General features: G+C 34.0%; 1 protein-coding gene across 1 annotated transcript in view; it reads left to right on the top strand.

Moving 5' to 3' along the window:
- LOC106883344 (T-box transcription factor T homolog 2) overlaps nt 1-10,000 on the top strand; it is a gene marked incomplete at its 5' end in the record, with an annotated part of 85,560 nt that overhangs the window by 34,656 nt on the left and 40,904 nt on the right. The gene's annotated exons all lie outside the window — the stretch shown is intronic.

The raw sequence follows: 10,000 nt of genomic DNA, 5'->3' as shown, positions 1-10,000 counted from the left end.
CAGCTTTATAAATGAAGTATATATATATATATATATATATATATATATATATATATATATATATATATATATATATATATATATATATATATATATATATATATATATATATATATATATATATATATATATATATATATATATATATATATATATATATATATATGTATGTATGTATATCTATATCATATATCATACAAGGAATTCACGGCCGCCTAAAGGCTAAGAGCACTGATTGAAAGAACAAAGCAAGTATGAATTCTTATTAAAAACATTAATGTATCGGTTTTGAAAATGGAGAATTAACTTATTACTTTTCGAAATGAATTTTTATTAAATGTTTTTAATTAAACACATTAGCTCTCAGAATCATTTAATAATATAAAGGAGTTTATTAACAGAATAAAATGGAATTTTTTTAAAATTAATATTTTTATGATGAATGTTTCTTTATATGATATATTTATATGATATATTATTTAAATTTAAAATTTAAAATTTTAGATTAAAATCTTAGATAAATATTAATATGGTATATGCCTCACAGCATGGATTTGGACGGGTTCTGGGTTGTAGAGTAGTGGTTCGTCTCTAAATTAGTTATATACAGATATATTATATATTACGAAACCCGGTGTAACATTATACCGATTTATATATATATATTCTTTTATTCTTTTAATTGTTTCAGTCATTTGACTGCGGCGATGCTGGAGCACCGCCTATATATATATATATATATATATATATATATATATATATATATATATATATATATATATATATATATATATATATATATATATATTCACATCAGCCTCCTTCTCGAGCCCTATGGACTTCTAGGGATCGGTTTCCCGGTCTCCGTGTTTTGCTCAAGAACCCAACGTGTCGCCAGGTCCAAGAATTCAAAGCAATATTATCTTACCATCCTGAGTCCATTACTCTAACCACTAGATCACATCCCTCCCCTATATATTTACATACATTTATACGTACATCTATCTATCTGTTTGTCTGTCTATCTATCTATCTATCTATCTATCTATCTATCTATCTATCTATCTGTCTGTCTGTCTGTCTATCTATCTATCTGTCTGTCTGTCACTCTCTCTCTCTCTCTCTCTCTCTCTCTCTCTCTCTCTCTCTCTATATATATATATATATATATATATATATATATATACTCTTTACTCTTTACTCTTTTACTTGTTTCAGAGAGAGTTGCTTATTTTGACTTTAATTACCTTATTTTGAAACTGTATGGATAATACCATACTTAATTCTGATTATATATATATATATATATATATATATATATATATATATATATATATATATATATATATATATATATATAACTATATATAATAAAAACATGGCACTGCAACACTCTCATGGAACATACGGAAAGCAAGAGCAATCACAAAAAGCACGCAGATACGCTCATGCTTCAATCAGTTATCGACCGAAAGTCATCGCAATTTCGATACCTTTTCTATAAAATTGTTCGGTTTGATGGAGCCATCTGTAAAATGGCGCTTGAGTATAAATGGGGGAACATGAAGGACACAAAAAAAAAGAAAAAAAGTGGAAGTGGTGAGGTCCCTAGACCAGACAGTAAAAGGGACAAGTTATGAGGAGAACGGAAAAATATATAAAACGAAAGGCAAAGACCATAACGAAACAAACATAATAAACGATACAAAATTTTGGATAGATATAGGCCTTTATACATACATACATACATACATACATACATACATACATACATATATGTACATGAGTGTGTGTACATATATTATATAATATATGCACACATCTGTCTGTCTTCTGTCTGTCTGTCTATATATATATATATATATATATATATATATATATATAAAATTATATACATAAAATTATATACATATGTATGCATATAAACGTGTATATATGTAAGTATGAGTGTGTGTGTATGTATTTGTGTTATGCACACACCCGTATAAAAATCTGTTTTACATAAAAAACAATCACGTGTATTTAAATATATATATATTCATATGTGTATATATATATATATATATATATATATATATATATATATATATATATATATATATGTGTGTGTGTATATACGTGTGTATAAATGTGCGTATGCATATGTATATGTATATTTATATGTGTGTGTGCGTGTATGCATATTGTGCGTGTATGCATATTGTGCGTGTGTGTGTGTGTAAACACAAAGTAAGGTTTGTGGTTGGCTGAGTCTGTCGAATGGATCTGATGCGATAAAATCGACCAAAGAGCAACGCCTATGGCAGCCATGGGTGTTTGGTAGACATCTGTCAATGAGATAATATCAGAATGGCGGGAAGAGAGTGGGGGAGGGTGTGGAGGCGTCTGGAAGGAAGAAAAGGAGGAAAAAGGGTGAAATGGAGCAAGACACAATTGTATGACGGAAAGAATTAGTAATTTTATGTCTGTAAACATCATTCTATTTTTATCGACTGGATATTACTAACTGCACAGTGAACAACACATACACACACACACATACTTATACACACATAAATAAATACATAAACAAAAACATAAATAAATACATACATATATACATACATATTGAGAGACAGACAGACAGACAGACACAAAGCGGAATCACAAGTCTCTTCAGCTTTTGAATTGTACATGAAAATTCTATTTTCAATTTTTTCTTTAAATTTCGTTTTCATATGTTCTAAATTTATATCCTTCATATTTGATTGTGTGCATATATATATATACAAATATACATGTATGTATATATGTATATATGAATGTATATAAATATATATCTATATATATATATATATATATATATATATATATATATATATATATATATATATATATATATATATATATATACATACATATATATATACATATATACATACATATATACATACATATATATACACACACACACACACACACACATATATGTATATATATATATATATTTATTATATGATCGCTTTTTGTTGATTATAAACTCTTAACTTCAATATCTCCATTTTCTTATTCTTCATATGTGTGTGTGTGTGTGTGTGTGTGTGTGTGTGTCTCTCTCTCTGTGTGTGTGGTGTATGTGTGTGTTAAATTAAATGAGACAACAGGCTGTGTGGAATTCTCAAGACATTTTTAAAGAGAAAGTTAGTCTTACAGCTGTTTAAGGAGTTTTAGAGATATCCTGTCATTAGAGACGATATGAGAGAGTTAACAAGAGGGAAATAGTATATATATATATATATATATATATATATATATATATATAGAAAGAGAGAGAGAGAGAGAGAGAGAGAGAGAGAGAGAGAGAGAGAGATAGGCATACATACATACATACATACATACATACATATGAAATCAATGGTAACCTGTATATCTAAGGACGTAGTTTTACCCATTTAATCATTTATAAACATACATATAAATAGAGAGATAGATAAGCAAATTGATAGACAGCCACGTGGGTACACACACAGATTGAATATAGATCGATAGGTAGATAATATTGTCTGAACTGAAACTGACAGTAATGAAAGTGTGCGGCTGTGGTTTTGTGTGAAGTTATTGGATCCGAAAGGAAGCTGTTTGTTGTTGTGTGTAGGCGTGTGCAGTTGCTATGTCCTTAATTAATTATAAAAATTGTTGAAAAGGGAGGAAATATTCTGTGTTGCTGTCAAAGTGTGAGATTAGTTGAAAGTAGTTGATTGTTATATAAAGTGTTTGAACTACTTACACCCGCCATCTTTTGTGTGGGAGTCTGTGAAGTCGTTGATGACGATCACGACGACGATAACGATGATGATGATGATGATGATGATGATGATGATGGTGGTGGTGGTGGTGGTGGTGGTGGTGGTGATGGTAGCGGTACTGATGTAGTGGTGATGCTGTTTGTGGTGGTGCTGCCGATACCGATGCTGATGGTGGCGCTGAGGATGGTGATGGTGATGGTACTGGTGTTAAATGTTGTGGTAGTGACAGTGGTAGTGGCTGTTGTTGTTGTTGTTGTGGTGGTGGTGGTGGTCGTCGTCGTCGTTGTGGTTGTAGCAGTGATGGCGATGGTGGTGTTCAACCCCGAGTGAACCCTGATCAACTTCACCGAGGATAAAAATCATTTCACGCTGGGCGAAATCGCTCCGTCTTGACGATCTGGCGGAATCTTTAGTATACAGACATTAGAATGGTGAACGAAAATGGTGACAAAATATCTCTAGTTAAATTAAATTAAAATAACTGCAAATGAAATTTGGAAACCAGCCAATGAAATAAACGGTTAGAGACAGTAGAACAAAACAAAACTTGTGCAAGAGACTAACAAATAAAATCAAGAGGTAAAAACAAAAAGAAGCCTACACCGTTCGCTAGAGAAGAAATACACTGATTAATAGCAGTTCTCGCTTGATGATCGATATGACATGAAACTCAAGTCGCGAAACAGGGATTCAATTTCCATACACTATATATATTTTGTACTAACTATTGTCTTCACCATTCGTTGTCAAAACGTTGCGTCTGAAAATACTGTGTGTCTGTACATGCATATGTGGGTGTGTATATACATGTGTGTATATATCTATCTATATATATATATGTATACACACACACACACACACACAGACACACACACAGACACACACACAGACACACACACACACACACACACATATATATATATATATATATATGTATATATATATATATATATATATATATATATATATATATATATATATAGATAGATAGATAGATAGATAGATAGATAGATAGATAGATAGATAGATAGATAGATATTCTTAAGCTTTAACTTGTTTCAAACATTAGACTGATGCAATGTTGTGGCACCGAACTCAAGACTTTAGTCAACTCTCTGTTTAAGTTTCGTTCTTATTCTATGCTCATTTGCCTTTTCTTTTTAAATCAAAGTTTCAGGAACTACAAGAACGTGCGCGCGCGCACTCTCTCTCGCGTTTACACACACACACACACACACAAACACAAACGCTCACGCTCGCTCTCTCCCTTTCTGTCTATTTCTCGTTCACATACGCATCATACTCTCGTTTACAGACACAGACACACACACGCACTCTCTCTCTCTCTGTGTCTCTATCTCTCTCTCTGTCTCTCTCTCTCTCTCTGTCTCTCTCTCTCTCTGTCTCTCTCTGTCTGTCTCTCTCTCTCTCTCTATCTATCTATCTATCTACCTATCTAATTCTCTGTCACTGATTCACACATACACACACAATACGGCCTCTCCGACCTCCCCGACCTCTTCACACATCAACGCAAACATAAAAACAAAGAAACTAATCAGTGTTATGGCGGGAGGAGGAGGTAGGGGGCGGAAGGGTTTGTTTGGATTTTGCCGACCGATGTTAACAACTTCCAACATTTGACGATTCTAAACATTTTAGATTCCTGTTAAATACTTCTCGACTATCAACCTGATTCTGTAAACAGACAGCTCTCACTCCATCGTTGTTCATACATACATACATACATACATACATACATACATATTTACATACATACATACATACATACATACATACATACATGCATGTATGCATATATACATACATATTTACATACATACATACATACATACATACATACATACATATTTACATACATACATACATACATACATACATGCATGTATGCATATATACATACATACATACATACATACATACATACATACATACATACATGTATGTCTGCATATACATATATCTTTTATTTGTTTCAGTCATTAAACTGCGGCCACCCTGGGGCACTGCCTTAAAGAAATTTTAATCGAATGAATTTGTTAATGCGTAGTACTTATTTTATTGGTTTCTTTTGCCGAACCGCTAAGTTACGGGGATGTAAATGCATTCATACCGGTTGTCATGCGGTAGCGGGGAACAAACACAGACATAATGATAAACGGATATATGGGTGTGTGTGGAGGCCCAATGGCCCAGTGGTTAGGGCAGCAGACTCGCGGTCGTAGGATCGCGGTTTCGATTCCCAGACCGAGCATTGTGAGTGTTTATTGAGCGAAAACACCTAAAGCTCCACGGCATACTATAAAATGTATACCCGAATGTAATTTATTACACATACGTATATACATACACACATACATACACATACATACATACGCATACATACACATACACATGCATACACATAAATACATACACACACATACATATATTACGTATATACATACATAGGTGCACGTCTTTTAGAATAGTGGATATCTCGAAGCATCAAAATATTGGGTTGAAAAACTCTTTTGAAAGTTGAAGGCTCCCCGTGGGACACCAACCCACATCTCCTGTTGACATAACAAACGTTTTCCCATCAAACCCAAAGTAATCCTTCGAATTTCTCGTAAGCTTACAGCTTAAAAGCGATCACCGTGTATTGACTAAAGAAAATAGTCTAATATTGGGCGATATAAACCCTCGACGGGAAAAAGTGGGTTTTCCGTACGCGCGGGAATCGAACCCACACCTCTTATAAAAATAAACAACTCTATGAAATTATTGTTCTTAATCTGACGGGAAGGATTAGGCGAGTATGTGGGTGTAAATGGTAGCACACTTGCTGTGAAAACATAGAGGTGTGGGTTCGAGTGTCACGCGTACAGAAAACCCTCTTTTTCCCTTCGAGGGTTTATATGCTCTAATATTAGACTGTTTTCTTTAGTCAATACACTGATCGCTTATAAGCTTGCAACTTATAAAAAAAATTATTATTTACAGAACAAAAATGAATATATATATGGTGGTTGTCTACTCTTTATGCAAAGTTTGACAACCTCCTGTACCTACACCTCAGATCCATCATGGCATCTGCTGTGGCTTTTAATACCAGACACTGTTTTGAAAAGACACCCACGTAGATTGCATATCCGATTTGGACCACCAAGAGCTGTATATATAAACATACACACACATTTATATCTATTTATAGACTGTATGTGTATATATTCCCAACTTTGACCCTCCATGAATCCTAAATTTTATTTAAAAATTTACGGTAGTAATTGTCTTTGAAGACTCATATTGTCGCTAAATGCTCGAAATGAGGAGTCGATAGACAGCCGACAACTGATGAAGGGTCCTCTCTTTGTGTCCTGTTTTCCATTTTTTCTCTCGTTGTTTACGTATTTCATCTTATTTTCACCATTGGTGACATCGTATACCCATATATGTATATATATATATATATATATATATATATATATATATATATATATATATATATATATATAATTCAGGTAAGGTTACGTCTGGTGACGTAAGGTAATAGGTACAAGCAATTGGTACTCAGATTGAATCGTTGCCTAAAGCTATCTATTCCATCATTGGAGAGATATGAATGCGTGTGTGTATGTGTGTGTGTATGTATGTATGTATGTATGTATTTGTGGATCTATGTGTCTCTACACCACTTGACAACCAGCGTTGGTTTGTTTACATCCCCGTAACGTAGCGGTTCAGCAATAGACACCGATAGAGTAAATACCAGACATAAAAAAGGAGTACTGGTGTCGATGTTTTCGACTAAAACCATTCAAGGCGGTGCTACAGCATGGCCGCAATCCAATGACTGAAACAAGTAAAAGAAGATGAAAGAAGTTTTGTTTTAGATTACGATATTCAGTAAAGTGTTGGTAAGGTGTGAAGGAAACTATCCTGAAATTGGTTATGAGTTGTGTTGAGGCGGGAGGCGGGGGGGGGGGGGGGGCAGAAAGAAAGGGAGAAAGAGAAGCCGTTTGCTTCAGGCGCAAAATTTGCCCTAGCCTCTCAAGTTTCTTAATAAAGGTGGAAGAGGAACCCTAACAACAGTTGTTAAACCATTGTTTGAAAAAGAAAATTAAACGGCACGTGACCGACTTAAATAGCAAATGACAATGAAGACTCTTATCTCCGCCACTTATTCCTGCAGATTAGCGAAAAGTCGCTAAAATATTATATAACACCTCACATTGAGCTTAGATTAAAGTTCCAACTCTGTGCCGAATGTTACGAATAAAACAATAGTCTATTGGCTAATCCTACTTAACTGAACCAATGAAACTTGATTTTGTTCCTTCAACTGTATATCTGCTATCTTGCAGATATTTTGTCTGAAAGATACATTTACTCAACTGCTAACGATTCATGTGAAAGTTTACCTGAATAAAGAAATAATTTCGATTTCTTCTTAAGTACAGGTATTTTCTCTTTCATAAATGTAATTAAAAATGAACAATCTTTAATAATTCTGGGGGAGAAAGGAAAACATCAGTTATTTTGCAATGATCGTCTTTTGTCATTACTTTCTAATAGGACATTTCTAGCTCTAAATGAAACTAATGTTTTTATAACTTAGCAGGTATTGCATTATAACACTGGATATTATATAAGTTGCATTATAACACTGGATATTATATAAGTTGCTACCGTTGCCATTAATGATAAAACGCTCTCAATAGTGACGGCACTGCCACAGCATTATAACCCTGGGCATGATAGAAGTTTGTTTTGTGACATCCTTAACTTCATTTGTCAATATTGAATTACATTCCACTTCAGAGTGAGTCGAATGTTGACTTAAATACAGCAACACTCAACAAACAAAACAATTTACAGTACTATCGTAAAACAACAACAACAGCAATAACAACAATATAAATAACAAATAACAATAATAATAATAATAATAATAATAATAATAATAATAATAATAATAATAGACCGAATGTTATTAAAGCAAGAATAGACACGAATGTGAAAAGCGCTAAGCGCAAAAATTGTAACGAAAAAGATGTCCGTTGCACACAGAGAAAGTTCTGGTCGTACTTTAGCACAGAAAGAATATAAACATAGACACGATTGTGTAGCGAAAGCATTACACTGGGGATATATTGCGGAAAAGGGTGTTTGAAGTAAGCAGACAATAGTATAAACACCAAGTGGTGAGTGAGACAGGGAATGATAAAATATAAGATCTTACGGGACTTTACTATACAGACTGACCACTAGATTCAAGCGACCAGATTTTATCATTTTGGATTGGGTATCAGAAGAGTTCTTCATCATAGACGTGACTGTGTCTGCTGCTATGAATGTAGCGGTAAAAGAACGGGAAAAAAAGAAATAGGAAAATACATTCGCATTCTACTGGAGGCACAAGGCCTGGAATTTGTGGAGAGTGGGTAGTGGATTACATCGACACAAAGCCTCAAACTTGTGAGGAGGGGGCTAGTCGATTACATCGACCCCAGTGTTTCAGTGGTACTTAATTTATCGACCCCGAAAAGATGAAAGGCAAAGTCGACCTCGGAGGAATTTGAACTCAGAACGTAGCGACAGGTGAAATACCGCCAAGCATTTCGTCCAGTGTGCTAACGATTCTGCCAACTCGCTGCCTTCACAATAATAATAATAATAATAATAATAATAATAATAATAATAATAATAATAATAATAATAATAATAATAATAATAATGCTGATGATGATGATGATGATGATGCCATGAGTACCAGGCAGTGGCTCTCATGGCTTCTGATCTTAATTGATTGGAAGTGTTATCATGTACATTGGTTTGTCTTGGTATAAAAGATGGGCTACAGCAAATTTTCTGCTCAATACCATAGATTTGCTTGTCAGTTGTTTGACCTTAACCAGTTGAGCATGTCCCTTGGTAGCTGACGATATGTGCATCTCTGATCATGAGCAGAAGTAGTGGGGGCGCATCATAGCCATGTGTTGAGAGGAATTCTTTGGGGTTTGGATAATTCACCTCTTGAAACCTGGGTGTTTTGTTCATCATCTTTAAACAGCCCTTATTCAGGGACCTTTTGGGCGGGATGGGCTACTCAACCCAAAGAAAATTCTAACTGGGCCCCACCTGCAAGGTCATACACTGTTTATCTTGATATGAAATCACCATATCGCGCTTTTATGGTTGTGATGCTTGTG

Source organism: Octopus bimaculoides, chromosome 10, assembly GCF_046866305.1.
Source record: "Octopus bimaculoides isolate indiv1 chromosome 10, ASM4686630v1, whole genome shotgun sequence".
In the NCBI taxonomy this organism is placed as follows: Eukaryota; Metazoa; Mollusca; class Cephalopoda; order Octopoda; family Octopodidae; genus Octopus; species Octopus bimaculoides.
This window is presented reverse-complemented; position numbering and strand designations above follow the sequence as displayed.